This window comes from Pinus tabuliformis, chromosome 4_1 (assembly GCF_031772625.1).
Source record: "Pinus tabuliformis cultivar Carrire ecotype Pingquan chromosome 4_1, CPIR1, whole genome shotgun sequence".
Classification (NCBI taxonomy): domain Eukaryota; kingdom Viridiplantae; phylum Streptophyta; class Pinopsida; order Pinales; family Pinaceae; genus Pinus; species Pinus tabuliformis.
Window position 1 is genome coordinate 142,080,505 of NC_142303.1, and position 20,378 is coordinate 142,100,882.

Consider the following 20,378-nt stretch of genomic DNA (forward strand, 5'->3'; position numbering starts at 1 on the left):
ATTTACCTAGGACCTAGGACCTATGAGGGGATAAATTATTTTTCTAACCTTCAAGACACTTTACATCATGATTTTTTACATTTTTACATCTAAAGGGGGAAAACCCATTTGCAAAAGACCCTCACAGACTACCCAATTCTGCGACACAAATATAATCTAGCAGATCAAGCAATTTGTAATAAAATAACCTAACCAAATAGTTAGGAATATTCCCAAATCACTTTTACATAGACTCGATCTAGAACACTAGGACTCCCCTAAGATTCCAGTGACAAAATCCATTCCGGCTTTGGGGTAGGCTGAAGGAAAACTTTGCCGACCATCCGAGAATGGATCAGCGAGACAAAAAACCTCCCGGAATGTAGATCGTTACCGGAAAACTAGGTTTACCTAAGTGATTACATACACGACACGGATCTGCTGAGATTATTTACATTATACACATGCAGACTGGGTTTACATTATAAAATGATCCTCAGGGTAACGATGATAGCTGGATGGCAGGAACACGTCGATCAGGCGCTATCCCATTTGCGAAAAATGGGGTGTACTGCTATGGGTCGTTAACACGTAGTGGTCAACAGGGCGAAAAGAAGCAGAGGCCAAAGCTTTGGTCTCGAATTCTTCCATGAATAAGTTAGAAACGATAGGGGAGAGTGGGGATCCCATAGCAACACCACAAGTCTGTTCATAGAACTTACCTTGGAAGCTGAGAAAGGTAGAGGTAAGGCATAGGCCCACTAATTTGGCAGTGTCATCATTGGTGATTCTTGTTATGACACTAATGGCCTCATTAATGGGGATTTTTGTAAAAAGGGACACAACATCAAAGCTGACTAACAAATCACTCGGTTCAAGCCTTAAATCCTTTAACTCATGAACAAAGGAAGCAGAGTCCTTAACGAAGGAACTAGTGCGACCAACCAAAGGCTTGAGCTTCAGGGCAAGGAATTTAGAGAAAAATAAGTGGGACCACCTATTGTATTGACGATAGGTCTTTGAGGGGCCCCTTCCTTATGGATCTTGGGAAGCGCATTGATCCTGAGGGAAAGAGGGTTACTCTCAATAAGCCTTTTGCTAAGAGTGTTCAGAACAGGACTAGATTTAATGGTGCAAACAACCTCTTTGGCAACTTTTTTAAAGGGGTTCTTATTGAGTTTTTTGTAACTCCCACTCTTGTGGAGATGGTCCAACATCCTGTTAATATAGTCGGACTTGTCTAAAATGACAACGACACCGCCTTTATCGGCTTTGAGGATGACAATGTCAGGGTTATCTCAAAGGGATTTAAGGGCAAGGAGCTCATCCTTGCGTATGTTACTTTTGGGAGGTTTAGCTTTCCTAAGGACAATAGAACAATCCTACCTAATGGCTTCCTTAATATTGTATGAAAGGTCTCTAATCCTAAATTCAATGTTACAAATGATATCCTCCACGAGATTTTTTCTCGGGGCCAGGGAAAAATTCAACCCTTTTTCCAAGCTGCGAAAACATGAGGATCTAAATTCATACTAGATAAATTAACAACAGTCTGAGAAGAAGAAAAATTATTATTAATATTATTATTTTGTGCTCACTATTATTATTATTATTACATAATTTGTTATTATTATTATTACATTATTATTATTATTATTATTATTATTATTATTATTACAACATAATTTTATTATTATTATTATTATTACAACATAATTTACTATTATTATTATTACAACATAATTCGTTTTTCAAAACAAACCGCAATTTTATATATTATTATTATTATCCAATTTTAACGTCATGGCCAAGCCATACACCGCATTGGTGTATGAGACCCATTTATTTGTGGGAGAAGAGACCCACCTCCATATTTGACTACTAAGTCTACGAAGGCATACATACTCTAGCCCCCTCTAGTTTTGAACCTATGACCTCTTAGGAGGAAACACATGCTCTTAACCATTAGGCCCACTCAAGCTGGATCACAGAAGTCTGGAATCAATAATTTATTTGTTGTTTGCTACAACAAATACTGAATAAATCACACTGCAACCTTCACACATAAAATACTGTGGAAAATAATAAAACACTGGAAGCTGAGAAATGCTAGCACACACACATAAAATTAACACAATTATTTGTGGGCAAAAGTCCTCGGAAAAACCCAATGCGGGAAAATCGGTGTAGTAGTTAAGGGTTTTATTATTATGCATTAGTGAAAAATTCTGAGTACAAATGGATGCTGAAATTTGGCAATCCTACAGATCAAAATACTGGCAAATATCTAGTGAGGAATTTCCTCACCCTACAGGCAATCCTCGACACAACTTGCCTTCAGAAACTCGGCCCTCTGACCCTCTGCGTCAGCCTCTGCTCTGCGCAACTTGCTTAACGTCAAGCCTCTGACTGGTCTCTGATGAAGTCGTTCTGCCCTTTTCTAGCTGGAAAGATGCTTCTCCAGCACTCGGGGACTCCTTCCCGTCCTCTGGAACTAAAGACATCTTTCCCTCTCAGCAAATCGAACTTGCCTCTAGAAGCTGCTGCGCTGCCACTGCATCAACTTCTCTGTGGCTCTTCTACCTCTGCAAATGCACTCAATGAAAGGCCAACGAAAGAGGCAGGAGGTCCTCTTCGGAGTTTGAAAATGCTGTGGATATTGAGAAAATCACCAATAAAATTCTCTCAGTGATTCTTCCTCTATATTGTCTTATACAAAAATTATTGTTGAAGATTAATAAAAGAAACCCTCATTTGCTACACCAGTTTTCCCAGATTGGGTTTTTCTGGGGACAATTGTTCAAAAATAATTGTCACTGTGGTTATATATGTGCTAGTATTTTCCTTGTATTTACTTTCCGTAGAATTTTATTTGTGAAGACTGCAGTGTATGTATTTTGATGTTTGCCGTAGAAAACTGCAAATAATTTGCTTAAGTAATTTAACAAATAGAAGAAATATTATCAGTTATTGCAGTAGGATTCAGGATCGCCAAATTTTCACATGGTATCAAAGCACAAATTGTGAGTAGGAGAGGGGTTCAAAATACTACTTTGGCAGCAGTTTGAAACCCCAGAGGCAGCACAGTCCTTGGGACAAGGAGGTTGAAGTTTTGAGTGAGATTGATTTCTCTGAGTGAGTCGACAGAGAAATTCGATTCTCCAGATCAAAGGTTTCCAGAGGCAGAAGGGAGCAGTGTAGTTTCCTTGTAGAGCAAATCTTCAACTGGGACATAGTTATTTTGCAGCAATTGTTGACAGAAAAACGTCGGAAGAAAGGAGAATAGCACAAGAAGTTATGGATAATCAAGAAGCCTAAGAATTATCTTCTAGGTTGGAAGATGAGTTTACGTGTCTGTCAGGATCAACTTCAGCTAGTGTTTGGTATATTGATAGCGAAGCTTCAACTCTCATGACTGGAGTAAGGGAATATTTCTCGAGCTATCAAGAGGAGTTAATGGACTTCCAGTTCAGTATGGGCAACATAACTAAGTGTATAGGGAGAGGCACCATAGATTTTCAGACGGAAGCAGGAACCAACACTAGTGCGTGTGTTGCATGTGACAGGATTGGGCATGAACCTAATCCCAGTATCCTAGTTGCAGGACAAGGGATATGATGTGTACTTTGTGGGAAAGAAAGTGTATGTCAAGCATCCCACCTAGAAGAAGGTGAGACAGATTGGAGCTCGAAGCAACATACTATATAGGTTGCAGATCGATTCTCCAATGGCACTAATAGGCAGTGATGACAACAGTAGGAAGGAGCTGAATGAACTATGGCACAGGAGGATGGGGCACTTGCACCATGGAGCACTTAGGATGCTCAGAGAGACTGTAACAGGAGTTCCAGCTCTCAACAATGAGCACGATGATCTACGCCAAGGATGTGTACGTGGGAACTATGCAAAAACAGTGTTTCCCAGAAGTGACAGCAGAGTCAAAGGCGTGTTGCGATTGATACACTCAGATATTTGCGGCCCTATGTCCACTAGAGGTCTTAGTGGCGGCAAGTATTTCGTCACCTTTATTGATGACCATTCCAGAAAAACTTGGATCTACTTCTTAAAGACCAAAGATGAGGTCTTTGATCGGTTTCGAGAGTTCAAGGCTCTTGTAGAAAACATGATAGGGAAAAAGATCAAGGTACTATGTTCAGATAACGATGGAGAATACACGGATAAAGACTTCACAGATTTTTGTGCAAAGGAAGGAATCAAAAGAGAGTGGACAACTCCCTACAATGCACAGTAGAATGGAGTAGCGGAACGGAAGAACAAAACTATAGTCGGGGCAGCAAAGGCCATGTTGTATGATCAGGATCTGCCTAGATTTCTGTGGGCAGAAGCATGCAACACAACAGTGTACATTCAAAACAGGACACCTCACAGAGCTTTGGGGAAGAAAACGCCAGAGGGAGTCTTCACTGGGAAGAAACCTGAGGTAAGTCATTTGAGGATATTCGAGAGTGTAGCCTATTGTCACATTCCAGATGAAAAGTGCAGTAAGTTGGATTAGACTGCAGAAAAGGGGTATCTCGTAGGGTATAGCGAGACCTCAAAGGCATACAAAATCTACGTTCCTGGCAGCAGGAAGATTGTAGTAAGGCGAGATGTAAAGTTCATGGAAGACAGAGCTTTCAGAAGATCTCGAGAGATGCCTGCAAGAGATCAGTCATCAGATGTTCCATTAGTCCAACAGCAACAGGGACCACAGGGAGAACAAGCAGGGGGACAGTCATAGGATTTGAGTACAGTGACTAGTACCAACATCTCCTCAGTAGCAGGAGATCTAGGAAGTCCTCAGCAGACAGAGTTGCAGAAACAGGTAGAGGGACAGATTGAACTGCCCACCACCCATGGTAGGACCAATAGGGAAGTGCGTCAAACCTTAAATGATGTAGAAGAGTTTGTCGAAGCTCCTAGAACGGACAAGAGGAAGCGTAGGCAGCCAAACAGATACCAGGCCTTGGTAGCTCAGGTTGCAAAACCCTCCAGTTTTCAGGAAGCTGTACAACATCAGTTGTGGGTAGATGCCATGGTAGAAGAATATAGTTCTATCATGACAAATGATGTTTGGGAGGTGGTGCCTAGACCCAAAGATAAATCAGTTGTGGGTTCCAGATGGATCTACAAAACCAAGTATGCTATAGATGCCAGTGTAGAGAGGTACAAGGCTAGATTCGTGGCAAAGGGGTATGCACAAAAAGAAGGAATATACTATGAGGAGGCCTTCGCCCCAGTTGCCAGATATACCTTTATTAGATCCGTCATATCCCTAGCAGCACAGATGGGTTGGGAAATTCACCAGATGGACGTTATTAGACAACGTTCTTGAACGGGGTGATAGAAGAATAAGTGTACATAGAGCAACCTGAAGGCTTCGAAACTCATGAGAGATGCACTCATGTATGTAGATTGAAGAAATCCCTGTATGGGCTCAATTCGACACTCAGGGCATGGTATGGTCAGATTGACAGTTACTTGCTGCAGTTGGGATTCATCAAGAGTGATGCAGATCCAGTCTCTACTACCTGATGGTGGAGAATGAGCCTCTCATGTTGGCCAAACATCAACAGTGCAACACGAGATGGTGTAGAGATAGAGTGGTGCTTCAATGGGTTGCAACACTAGAGCACATTCCTCGCTAAGAGGGAGTGTTGATTTCTGTAGCATCGGATGTGCTCTTGCCTCTAGATTTTGTAAAGAGGCTAAAGCACATGCATTCTCCAATACCCATAAATCGTTTCGAAAAATTCCACCTAGAGATGATTTAATTAAAATAATTAACTTTTTAAAATGGTTCCCTAAGTCTAAACTTAGGAAATCTAGTTAATTAAAGGGTATTAATTAAATCAGGTGAGAATCTTCTAGAAGAAGACATGGATCGATTTCCAGTTAATCTTAGCCATCGATTATGTTTTAATATTGGCCGCTGGTGCTCCAATAGAATATTATAAGAAGTCGATGGGTAGATGGAGAACACACCAAAGCAGATACTCAGTTGCTCAAGCAGATCAATTTTCTCACTGGTTGAAGTTCGACAAGACAAATTGAATTAGAGAGTGAGTTGCGGGTGGGAGAGAGAGGGAATTAGCATAGTCAGAGAGTGTAGGACAAATCTGGAGGAGGTAGCGCAGAGGAGAGAAGCAAAGCTAGGACGCAGAAAGGTCGACGCAGGGCCTACGCTGTCACTGCACAGAGGGTGACGCAGAAAGGCTAGCAAGAGAGGCATGAGGTCCTCTTCGGAGTCTGAAAATGATGTGGATAGTGAGAAAATCACCAGTAAAATTCTCTCAGTGATTTTTCCTCTATTTTGTCTTGTATTGCTGAAGATTAATAAAAGAAACCCTCATCTGCTGCAACGGTTTCCCCGCATTGGGTTTTTCCTGGGACAACTGTCCAAAAATAATTGTCACTGTGGTTATATATGTGCTAGTATTTTCCTTGTATTTACTTTCCACAAAATTTTATTTGTGAAGACTGCAGTGTATGTATTTTTGATGTTTGTTGTAGAAAATTGCAAATAATTTGTTTAAGTAATTTAAAAAATAGAAGAAATATTATCAGTTACTGCAGTAGGATTCAGGATCACCGAATTTTCACAAACACACTGTCTCTGCATCATCTCCTGTGACACTGCTGATGTCTGGCTGCTGCTGCCCACCAACCATTGCGCAACTCTGATATACGCTGCATCTGTGCTGCTGCTGACACTGCCATACTGTTGCCAATACTACATCTACACTGCAGTTCCCTCTCATCTGTTGCTGCTGCCACTACAACATTTGCAACTGAAAGTATCCAAAATACTAAATCAACTGCGATTAGTATGATGCATCTGTTTCTCGAGTCTCTGACTGCGACTAGCATTTGCACTGTCATTGAAGACTTTGCGCTGCTGATGACTCTGCACTGTGCCAACTGCACTGCGGCCAACTTTGCACCGCATCGGGTTTTTCCGGGGACATTTGTCCAATAAATGCTGTCACTTGTGTGGATTCTTTCTCTATTGTTCTATTCTTATTTTGGGCAAATTAATTAATTAAGTGAAGGCTGCAGTTGTATTAGCTTCGATATTTGCTGTAGGAAGCAGTAGATCATTTGTTTCGGTAATTAACAAATAGGATAACTTTAATCAGTTGTTGCAGTAGTAGATTCGAGTGAGGATTCTCAAATTTTCACATGGTATCAGAGCTGCAGGTGAAGCAAGAAGAGCAGAGCCGGTAGATGCAACGCTAAGCATAAGAGGAAATCGAAAAGCTGCAGGAGGCAGCAGTTCGAAACCCCAGAGGGTTTGTGCAGTTCTTAGCTAGAGGGCTGAAACTTTGAGGCAGTCTCCCTCCAAGTGAGTGGACAGATAGAAGGGCTTCCAGATCGAGTTTTTGTTGGGGTAGAGGGAGAAACGCAGAAGCGTTAGCATGAGGAGAGCTGGTGGGATGCAGATTTTTCTGTAGGTAGTTTGCTGGGCAGAAAATCGTCAAAAGAGAGAGAAGAAGCACGGTTGAGGGAATTTCTTCCTCAGAGTATTCCTAGCCAAGGAATTCGAATTCTCTAGAGCTGACTAGCAGCGAAGGGGGAATAGTTTTACTAGCTCCAGCAGGGAGTGTGTAGGCTAGCCCAGCAGCAGCACAGAGGAGAGAGGAGATTTTTGACATTTGTGGCTGAAATGGCAACCATTGGCTTGAGGGATCAGGACAGGTTGGATGGGGCATCCAACTTCGTCATCTAGAAGGCAAGAATGTCGTTCCTTCTAGATGAGCATGCCCTCAAGACATATGTCAACAGCGTAGTGAATGTGCCTGCAAATACAGATCCGTTGAAGAAGTACCGAGGTGAAATGGCAAAGGCCAAGAGGATGATCCTTGATAGAGTAAAGGATCATGTAGTGTGTCATGTCGCTAGTAGAGGGACTGCTAAGGAGATATGGGATGCCTTGGCAATGCTATATCAATGGTCTTCCGAGCAACGGAAGATGTATTTGGAATAGAAGATGAGATATGCTTAGATGCAGAAGGGGGATTGTGTGGATCCATTCCTCAGAAGCTTAAGGAGACCCGTGATGAATTGTCTGCTGTGGGGCATACACCTCAAGATTCAGAGTTGGTTAGACTAACCCTCAATTTTGTCTCGGATGAGTGGCAAGTCTTTGTCCAGAGTATCCTGGGCAAAGCAACTTTGCCGAATTGGGATGAGATGTGGGCAACTCTAAAACAAGAGGAGCTGAGGAGAGACTTAGTCAAGGTCAAACTTGACAGAAGCAGCAACAGTGGGTCAAAGCCCATGGAGGAGGAGGATAATGCAGCCCTTGCATCGAAGGGACAACAGGAGCAACGAAGACGTAAGAAAGACGTCTCGAAGATCAAGTGTTTAAGGTGTGCTGAGATGGGTCACTACGCTACTCAGTGTTCTCTCAGGAAGAAGGACAAGGATGAGAAACACGTGTTGGAAATAACACTGAGAGGGGGGTGAATCAGTGTTAACAAATCAAAAACTTTTTCATTTCCATTATCAGATTCATATACGCTACTTCAGTTAAGGTAACCCATGTGTATACGCAACTGTGTTTAATGCAACTAGCGTATATCTAGTAAACTTATGATTCAGTTAGTTGATCTTTAATGAGTGCATCAGAACATTATTAACCATATAAACAGTAAACAGGTGCAATAAAACAGAACAGATCATCACACATAAGAAGCACACATGAACACCATGATATAAGGTGGAAACCCAATGTGGGTGAAAACCACCTGCTGCAATAGTATCTATCTTCCTTTTAATAAGAAACTTCTTTTTACAATTTTGTACTAGCGCAGACTCATACTAGTACGCAGGCACCCACCTGCAGAAGGCTACAACCTTCTCTTTTCTTCTAGGGACCACGTTTCATCAATTTTCAAACCGGATCCATCAATACAAAACAATCACCACTGCAATACAACCATCAACTATATCTGCATCATCAATCTCTGAATTACCCAACAACTGAATCATTGAAACCCTCTCACCAACACACAGTCACCAAAACACAGAGCAGAACCCAGAACTCTGCAAAAACCACTAGAACCAACAACAACCTCAAATATCAAATCTCATAATGTATACGCTACTTGGCTGTGTTGAACCAGCGTGTATACGCTCTTTCACCAAAGGGAACCCACGTACAGATCTGAAAATAATTACTTATACCTTTGTTGCAATTTTCAACTTCAGATATACCCAGAACATAAGATATAAAGGATAAGACATGCGTCAGTATTCAGATCTATTCATGATCATACCATATAATGATAAAGCATTTTAGTCTTCATGATCCCGGTTCATCAACCTTCATTCGCCACATAGGTGCATCCTTAACAAAGCATCACATACCCATAACCTACATACTAGATCTCACCCTTCATCAGCTATTCATCACTTGCACACTTGCACTTTGGCCTAATGATCTTCTTCTCCTTATATAGGTTTAGGCCTCTCTCAATACCATGGTCCAAAACCACGTAGAACCAATACCTTGGACCCAATACCTGGGGTCAACACTTCGGACCAAATACCATGGACCAATACCAAAATACCATGGACCAAATACCACGGACCAAAACTTAGATTTCCAACATGTACGTGCCTTTCCTTCTGTGAAAGTGCGTGTGTACGTATACGCGACTTGGTATATGGTGAACCCGCGTGTATATGCTTCTTTGTCACAGTGAACCTGCGTATACCTCTCTGATCATTAATTCTTTGCTATTTACTAGTTGTACTATGATCTGTCATCTGAGTGAGTTGCCATCAAGGACAACACCTGTATCATAATGCCAACAATCTCCCCCTTTGGACTTGATGGCAACAACCACACCAAGTCACTCTCCCCCTTTGACATCAAGGGCAAAGGGCGGACCAAGATATTCTCTCCCTTGATATACATTCTGCTGTCCATACTCCCCCTGAGTACATGCTGAATTCTCTGATTGAGCTCCCCCTTTGTATATGCTAAGATGTATCAATCTGTCCATGCTCCCCTTGAGCACATGCCGAGTCTGACTTTTATAACAATGACCAACGACCTAAACAAGACCATGATAGTCATCAACAACTATCATATACCATATGATATGCACCATAAGCATCTCTTATCAACATCAGCAACCTATAACCTGCAATATCATTCTCTTGACCAACCAACAGTAAGTAGCAAGATGTATCATTTAGCCTCATAAGCATTATCACCAAAGTCTTCTAACCATAATGCCAACAATTATTCGAAGCATATGCTCCCCCTGAACCTGTGCCAACCAACACATACCATGACTAAACCATATTAGACTTCTTTTCCTGAGTCTGTCCTATTGCTTTTTCTTCAGAGCTCCATATATGCGACTATGCAGCCTCTAACTCGTGTATATACGCGACTTCTCTTTATAATATCTGCATATGCAAATTGGAATACTGAAGGTCTACGCTTTCAGTTTCCCTTGTGTCTGTTATGTCTGCTAACTAAGTTATGCCACATCTTTCTGACTCTAATTCTGTCTTCTTCAATATGTGGAATTGTGATGATGTATGATCCTTTTGCTTTGGTGTCCGAATTTTGCTCCTGCATTCTTTTACTTTATGTCCAAACTTGTTACATGCATAACATCTTACATGTTTCTTATTCCTTTATTGCAATCAATAGCTTTGTGACCAAACATATTGCAAGAAAAACAATATCCCTTAAATTACCTGGAACGTGATGATCTTTCTGTGTGATGGTTTTGAACCATTCTTCTTCTACATCTGGCTGCAACATGTCCAAGATGATGACATTCATAACATTCAACATTACTCATTGGAGGAAATAACCGTCTATCACTTCCATAGTTAGGAGCAAAAAATCTTCTTTGAAGAATTTCTTTCTTGGGTTGTTGCTGGGGTTGACCACTTATCTCCTTGTTGATCATTTCAGATTTTGCATTAGACTTCCTTCCCTCACCCTGTGAGCTAGATTCACCTTCAATAGTTTCATAAAAGCCAAGACCAGTTTTGTAGTAGGGGATCTTTGACTACTAAGAATATCATCCAAAATCTTAGTACTGTCTTGAAATCGTAACAGTTTATCCTTTTCTTCTAATTTAGCTTTTAAGATATTTACCTCAACCTGATGTTATTCTTCCTTTTCCAGATATTGCTTCTTTATGTTTTCTTCAACTTTTCTTCCTTCTTCCACTTGTTTTCTTAATTCGAGCACTTCATGTTCTTGTTATTCAAGAGCTTCTTCATTCTGCTTCTTTGATTCTTCAAGATCTTCTTTTAAAGAGAGGATCTTAGATTCAAGTCTCTGAATTGTTATGCTCTGATCTTTTACTACATCTTGCAGCTGCTCCCTTACTTTGGTTACTGTCTCCAGCTGATCTTTTAATCTGGTAACTTCTTCTGTTTCTACGTCCTTATTTTCATAGGCCATGAAAAGTTTAATTTCTTGATTATCTTCATCACTATTGGACAAGCCATCACTATTATCATGAGTATAATAACTTCTATTACCTTTTTCAGACATCTTTCCTTTGTTATGAGGGCATTTAGCAGCGTAATGACCAACTCTACCACAAGAAAAACATTTGAAAGGTAGCTTACCTTTGAACCTTCCAGATCCTCGTTGAAGTTTCTTGACAAAATTTACCTCATATTGTTCTTCTGAGATGTATCTTGATTCATTGAGTTTTTCTTTTCCCTTTGTTGATACTTTAAATGTGGCTTCTCTCATATCTTATGGTCCTCCTTTTCTCATTTCAAAAGCAGTTAAGATTCCGTAAAGCTGCGTCATAGTGATATTCTGCAGATCCTCCTTTTCTTTTATGGTAGATACTTTGGATTCAAATTTAGCAGACAAGGATCTCAAAACTTTCTCAACTAAGACAACTTCCTTAATTTCTTCACCCAAATTCGTCATACAATTGACAATCTCATCTATACGTAGGAAGTAATCAGCTATGCTTTCATGACTATGCATCTTAAGAGTTTCATATCGTATTTTGAGAGTTTGAAGCTTAACACGTTTTACCTGATCATCTCCTTCGTAGCTTAGAATGATTTTGTCCCATATTTCTGCCGCTGATTTGAGCTGCATGACCTTGACAAACTCTGATCTTGACAAACTTCCCAATAAGATAGTAAGAACTTTGGCATTGAGTTCATATTACTTTCTACCTGCCGTATCTGTAGGAACTGCTGATGGATAGGTATATCCTCCTTCCATGATTCCCCAAATATCCGTTCCAAGCGATTGTAGATAGGCTGAAGTTCTCATCTTCCAGTAAACAAAATTGCTCCCATTGAAGATTGGTGGTCTGATGGATCCCTCTCTTTCTTGATTACTCATCCTGATGGATCTTCCTTCAAGCTATCAAGCTTCTTCTGAAGGACCCGCTCTGATACGAATTGTTGGAAATAATACTGAGAGGGGGGGGTGAATCAGTATTAGCAAATCAATAACTTTTTCATTTCCATTATCAGATTCATATATGCTACTTCAGTTAAGGTAACCCGCGTGTATACACAACTGTGTTTAATGAAACTAGCGTATATCCAGTAAACTTATGATTCAGTTAGTTGATCTTTAATGAGTGCATCAGAACGTTATTAACCATATAAACAGTAAGCAGGTGCAGTAAAACAGAACAGATCATCACACATAAGAAGCACACATGAACACCATGATATAAGGTGGAAACCCAATGTGGGTGAAAAGTGAAAACCACCTGCTGCAATCCTCACTATCTTCCTTTTAATAAGAAACTTCTTTTTACAATTTTGTACTGGCGCAGACTCGTACCAGTACGCAAGCACCCCCCTGCAGAAGGCTACAACCTTCTCTCGTTCTCCAGCGACCCCTGGAATGGAGCTACAACCCCCTAGCTCTTGTACTAGCTGATGTACTAGTACGTAGGTGCTGACCTACAGAAGGCTACAACCTTCTCTTTTCTTTCAGGGACCACGTTTCATAAATTTTCAGACTGGATCCATCAATACAAAACAATCACCACTGCAATACAACCATCAACTATATCTGCATCATCAATCTCTGAATTACGCAACAACTGAATCACTGAAACCATGTCACCAACACACAGTCACCAGAACATAGAGCAAAACCCAGAACTCTGTAACAACCACTAGAACCAACAACAACCTCAAATATCAAATCTCATAATGTATACGCTACTTGGCTGTCTCGAACCAGCGTGTATATGCTCTTTCACCAAAGAGAACCCGTGTACAGATCTGAAAATAATTACTTATACCTTTGTTGCAATTTTCAACTTCAGATATACCCAGAACATGAGATATAAATGATAAGACATGCATCAGTATTTAGATCTATTCATGATCATACCATATAATGATAAAGCATTTTAGTCTTCATGATCCCGGTTCATCAACCTTCATTCACCACATAGGTGCATCCTTAACAAAGCATCACATATCCGTAACCTGCATACTAGATCTCACCCTTCATCAGCTATTCATCACTTGCACACTTGCACTTTGGCCTAATGACCACCTTCTCCTTATATAGGTTTAGGCCTCTCTCAATACTATGGTCCAAAACCACGTAGAACCAATACTTTGGACCCAATACTTGGGGTCAACAATTCGGACCAAATACCATGGACCAAATACCACGGACCAAAACTTAGATTTCCAACATGTACGCGCCTTTCCTTCTATGAAAGTGCGTGTGTACGTATACGCGACTTGGTATATGGTGAACCCGCGTGTATACGCTTCTTTGTCACAGTGAACCTGCGTATACCTCTCTGATCATTAATTCTTTGCTATTTACTAGCTGTACTATGATCTATCATTTGAGTGAGTTGCCATCAAGGACAACACCTATATCATACCTGTATCATAATGCCAACAACACGATCTGAAGGCTGCGCCCGCGACGATCGAAGAGAAGGAGTTCGCCACGACAACCGAGATACCTCCAGGAGGGAGGTGGGCTGATTTGGAGTTGTAGTTCGAAAGAGCTACAAATGGGCTGATTTGGTGTTGTAGTTTGAAAGGGCTATAGATGGGCAAGATCCTTAAGGAGTACACCTCTTGGATCAATACCTTGCTACGAGAGCCCAATTTTGTGGTAGCAGGATGGACTAGTGTTGGATGGTGTCGAGGAGTGTTGGAGAGACAATTGCAGTGGCTAGAAGTGCCAGAGTCTAAGCAGCACAAAACAGAGTTGACAATAGTGCAGATGGCACAAAGTAGAGGTCAACAACAATGTAGTATATTCAGAGGCTCTGTGCAGAGACTAGCAGCAGTCAGGCTCCGACATTCACGTGGTATCATACTGAACACAATTAGTTCAATAATTTTGGATGTTTTTCCATTGCTGATGGAGTGGCAGCAACAATTTGCAGTGGTAGTGCTAGAAGCAACACAGATGCAGCACCTGAGAGGGAGCTGTAGTATAGATGTAGTGTTGACAGTGGTAGTGTCAACAACAATAGAGTTACAACAGCAACTCAATAGTTGGTGGACAACATGTCAGATATCAACAACGCAGAGGACGATGCTTCAGAGTAAGAGCAGTATGTAGCAATGTATATTGCTAGAGCACATTCCTCGCTAAGAGGGAGTGTTGATTTGGGGCAGCATCGAATGTGCTCTAGTTCTCAAATTTTGCAGGGAGGCTTATGCACATGTATTCCAAAGAACCCAGAAAACATTTTAGGAAATTCCACCCAGAGACAATTTTATTAAAATAATTATTATTTTTTAATGGGACCCTAAGTCTAAACTTAGGAAACTAAAAATATTAATGGGTATTAATCTAGTTATTGGTGTAACTTCTAGAACAAGACCAGGATCAAGCTAAAATGATCTTAACCATTGATTAACTTTTAATCTGGGTCGTTGAATGTCAACGAGAAGATTATTTAAGGGAGCTTGAGGGTCATTTGGAAAACACACCGAGAGATCAGGAGATCGAATTTATGAAGTGAGAAGCTCTCAGGAGGAAGTTTTGATAGAGGAGATTCCTTGCAGTTGAGGGGCAAGGATAACATCTGGAGAGAGAGAGATTTTCTCAGCAGAGAATCATTAGTAGAGAGAGGCAGAGAGTGATCCAACAGCTCTCACGCAGAGGTTGACGCAGCACCACACATAGGCAGCGTAGAGGGTGAGAGAGAAACTGAAATTTTGCTGGGCAGATTTAGTCTCAGAAGCTGGGAGCTGGGGTGTGAGACTGAGAGGCTGAGAGCAGTGACTCTAGGCAGCAAATCGATCAGCTGGCTAGGTAGTGTCTAGAGAGGTTGATGCAGGGATTGTGTGAGGACTGCGCAGAGGCAGCGTAGGGCCTGCCAGAGGCACCTCATCCAGTGTTCGAATCAGCCGGGATTTTTCTCAGTGATTGTGTGAGGTAATCTCACAAATCTTTCTGCCAGTATTTCTCTCTCTGTAACTGAATAACCGTGAGGTATTCAAAGATGTATTCAGAATTTTCTATTGCTTAATAATAATAAAACCCTCAAAGCTGCTGCACCGGTTTTCCCTCATTGGGTTTTTCCAGGGACATTTGTCCAAAAAATACTATGTCGCTTGTGTGGATTTTTTACTCTATTGTTCTGTTCTTGTTTGGGCAAATTAAATAATTAAGTGAAGGATGCAGTTGTATTAGCTTCGATATTTGCTGTAGGAAGCATTAGATAATTTGTTTCAGCAATTAACAAATACGAGAAGTTTAATCAGTTGCTGCAGTAGTAGATTCGGGTGAGGATTCTCGAATTTTCACAATTTCCTTGTAACTAATCTAATAAGAAAACCAATTTCTTTTGTGGGAGCTTAGAAATTTTTCCCATGGTATCCCTCTCTCCATTTAGAGGGAGAAACTTGGTTTGTGGATTGAATAATCTTTTAGATAGTTGCTCTAATTGTCTGCACTTACTAATTTCATTTCTTTCATGATTAACATATCATTTATATTCTTAGTTTTCTAGGACATGCTCGATATTAGTTTACATTTTTCCATTTCCATTTACTTGTGCAATTTACTCACAATACTTGCAAGTTTTATTTGAGCAAGCAAATATTTTATTTTGGCAAATTTAAACTATTTCACTTTGTTTTACAAGTTCATGAGTATTTATTTTTAGTCATTGATGGTTATTTCTTGAAAATTTTTCTTTTGGTATTCCATTTTGAGCAAATTTACTTCATTGCAAGCAATACTTCTTGGATTTGTGATTTTACATCTTTATATCAAGCGGATCATTTCACATTTTATTTCCATTGAAGGATATTGGTGACATCTACTTAAAGATTTTTCCCCTCACACTTTCTTTGGAAATATTAATGTTCACATGCATCTCATTTAGGCATCCTTAGTGTTAATTTGCATCTCTAATTAATTTACCTCCAAGCATAAGCTTGGTTGAAAGACTTTTAGGATCCCCTCTCTCTCACCCAAACTTGGTTAACATGGTGACCTTGTAGTCGTCAGAGCCATAGTCTCTGCGGCGCCAGAGGTGTTGGGTGGTTGGATATTCCAGAGGAGGTATCGTTAATACAACCTCAACTGTCTTTTCTTGAGTATCCCTCTACAACTCACATTAGATACTTGTTTGAAAATAGTTGAGAGAAAGGTTGCATCTAGATAGGCATTTAACTTAAAATTTACCAAGATAATTGCACTCCACATTAGATAGATTTGCATTTCATGCTAATTAAATCATCTTGGAGAACATTTAGATTTACTTGCAATATTATTTGTTTCGTGTACTTGTTATGATTAATGGTCTCATGTTTACTTGATGTCATTATCTCTTGTCATTTGAGCATTTCCTCTAACAAGTGCAACATCTATTTACAGTTTGCAAGTAATACTTTTATTGGATCTTTTGAATCTCATTTGTAAGTTATCTTTCTTTCAAAGTAGCAGTGCGGCTCATAAGATACCTAAAATGAATTGAACAAATGAGAGTAGGTAGATGGCCTAATGTTATCTTCAATGAAGGCATTAGTGAAAGAAAGAAAACATGGGTGAAACAAAACTACACATGGATGCAAAAATGGGATATCTACCTCAATGCCTATCCCACAAATAGCAAGGAGCTAAAGAATTTTGTTATGGAGAAGTTTTGTAAAAAGGTATGGGGAAAAGAGTTGGGTAGAAAGAAGAAATATTACATTGAGGAATTCAACCCTATGTGTGATTTACAACAAAAAGAGTTCATTGGAGCTAGCATTTCGTGGAGGGCAAAGGTTCTTATTGCTGAATTAAGGACCAACTCACATCAACTTCGGTGTGAAACAGGACGGTGGAAAAGGCCTAAAGAAACTTGGGAAGAAAGGGTGTGCACATTTTGCACGTCTGGAGCTGTGGAATGGGAAAAACATTTCATTTTGGAATGTGATGCATTCAAAGACATCAAAGAAAGTTATGAGAACATGTTAGCATCAGTTTCTTGGCATTTTATTTTTAGCGAGGAGATTGTTGGAAGGTTGGGTCAGCTCATCATCAATTTGAATCGGAAAAGGACTGAATTGCAAAGAGCGAAACACAGGGAACTGATGGTCTCATAAACTATTTTTAGTCTCGTGGACCTTAAAATATCATTTCATTTCATTTCATTTTGCAAGTAGTGTGGATCTCTATATTGACAATCTTTACTTGCTAAGTTGCTATCTCATGTATCTTTTTGGGCTCATGATTATTCAATGATATTGTCTTTTTATTTAAGCATTTCTTTACAAGTACAACATTTGAATATTTCTATCTTGCAAGTGATATTTCATTATTGATTTAACATTGTCTCTTTTGCAAGATTACTTGTCATCATTTTTTATCTGAGCAAGTACATGTTATTTACTTTGAGCAATCAATTGTTTAAGCACTGGTTTATGATGACATATTTTTCTTGAATGAATTATTGAAAGTTGCTCATATATCTCTTTACTTGTTCATATTGTGGGATCAATTTACTATTGTTGATAAGCTTTCCATTTAAATTAATCTCCTAAAAACTCACATTTCATTCACTAACCTTCATTAGGGACCACCCCCCTTAGCTTTAATTAAGAGAGATTTTTAACGGGGAGAGTTGGGATATGTGACAACCCCATCTCTTAGTTTGCCACAAAGTCACACCTTGTGGGGTTGAAGATTTTTCCTACACTAACCAGGTGTGCAAGCGAGGCGGCAACGCTGCACATTGGATAATTCGCACTGCCTTGCTCTCACAACAGTTTCTATCTCCATCCCATTGACTTGCTCTTATAATCTCTCGTTGGAGCATCAACAACCAAGATCTAATCGTGATCGATGATTTAGATCATCTTAGACTTTGTCAAGTCACTTTCTAGAAGCCTTTAAACCAAAAGTCGATTTCCTCAATTAATACTCATTAATTAATCAATTTTCCTAAGTTAGACTTAGGAATTTTAATTATTGATCAATGATTTTAATTGAGAGGTTTCTAAATGTTTTCTCTTGAAACCTTTTTTGGAACATTTAATCTTGGGCTAGAGTTTGATAGCCATGGCTGAAAAATTAATTGCTCTTATAGTTACCCAAGCCTATTGACAAAGTTCTGTGAATTATTACATGTGCATGTGAGCAGTCAATTTTTGGGATATTCTTCTTCCATAGTAAACTGCTTACATATTTTATGGGCACCAAATGTCTAATTCCAAGCTATTCCCAGCACCCTTGCTGCTTTTTAAGAATCCAATGGATACAGTGTAGTGCGACCCTTGAAGATCACACAAATGACATGGTCATTTCACAGTGTGTGGAAAAAGTCCCGAAAAAATCGGGATTTATTCCTAAAATTACGATTTTTTGGGCAAAAGGATTAAATTGGGCGACTTTTTGGCGATTTTTTCATAAACGAAAAAATCGCGATTTTATCGAAATAATCCCGATTTAATCGCGAGTCGATGGAAAAAATCGGCATGAATTTTTTTCGTGGATAAAGAGCCGCAAAGGGTGATTTCAGTTTAGTTTTTGCTGTGCGTTTTCATTGTTCGTTGTTTTGGCTGCTGTGGAGAATCGAGAGAACGAGGGTTACGTTCCAAATTGGCAAATCCAACTTCCATTTGCAACTGCCATTGCGTGGAGAGGAGCCGGCAAGGTATGTCCACAGTCCATTGTCAACACTCAACAGTCACAGTTAAACAGTTCTGAGTTTATAACTTAACACCAAACCCTTAACTCGCTGACAGAAAAACCCGTGTAGCAAAACTTTAAACCCTTTCTTGTGGCTGAGTTGGACGGTTGTGCACAGAGACAAATTTCCAAACCATATAAGTCAGATTTGGGAGCTGATTAAGTGCATCTGTTATTGCTGAAGGTAACCATATATTCCTGTAGTTTTCCTGAGATATTTAATTTTAATAACATCCCACTTTTTGAGAAAGGAAAGTACACAGGTATGTGAATTGTCCTCTTGACAGAATACAACCATAAAAGGAAACGTCCATAAAAAAACACCTCAAATCTGTATTCTACACTTTCATGAGAAACTGACTGCACCCCTTAAGTGGAGTACAAAACTATTTTTGTTAATGACTATGCCTAAACAATAGGCCACTTATTCAAAGGTATCTCCAATAGCAGTGCACTAGCAAACGTTTATCCTACACTATCATGAGAAACCTACTGTACCCCTAAAATGGAGTACAAAAACTAAGTTTGCTAATGACTATGCCTAACCAATAGGCTACTTATTCAAAGGTGTCTCCAATGGTAGTGCACTAGCACAAAAATCAAACTAAGATCTAAAATTCTCATATGATGATGCAATAATAAAATTGTGATGTTTGCCAAAAATTAGATTTAAATTGCACCAACTTTCATCTCTTTTTCTGATGACTTTGTGATCTCGTTGATAGCATTTGCCAAGTATTCAACATTGCCGGTAGTAACACCTGCCATACTGTTTTAAAAAGAAGCCAGTTAAAAACATTTTAGCTGTAACAAGAGGCAACATATTAAGCATAAAGAACAAAGGAGGAGCAAAGTAATAACTTAAAACACTCCCAAATTACCAAGTCCATTACAATACATGCCCATGCCCTAGATGATACCAAGAGAGAGGTATAGAAAGTTAGAAACCCAACTATTGATTTGCACTTTTAAAAGTGCTACAGCATCCAACTCTTGACAAACTTATCCACAGCAATCTGCATCCCATGCCAGTAAACGTACCTCTACCAATTAGCAGGGTCAGGAGGCAATAGCAGAGCTGGATGAGGATGCTGAGGAGGAGGTGACACCATCTAGGATGGGCAGCAGCAGCAGCATAGCACAGAGGCCACCTCTTCCATTGTCTTCTAGAGGACGATTGAGTCCATTTGATTTTGTATCCCCAGGGGCAGGGTCTTCTTCCTCTAGAGGAAAAGGCAAAGCCATTCCCTAT

General features: G+C 39.9%; 1 protein-coding gene across 1 annotated transcript in view; it reads left to right on the forward strand.

The window, feature by feature from the left end:
• Positions 1 to 20,378, forward strand: part of LOC149174599 (amino-acid permease BAT1 homolog) — a 261,107-nt gene that overhangs the window by 122,932 nt on the left and 117,797 nt on the right. The gene's annotated exons all lie outside the window — the stretch shown is intronic.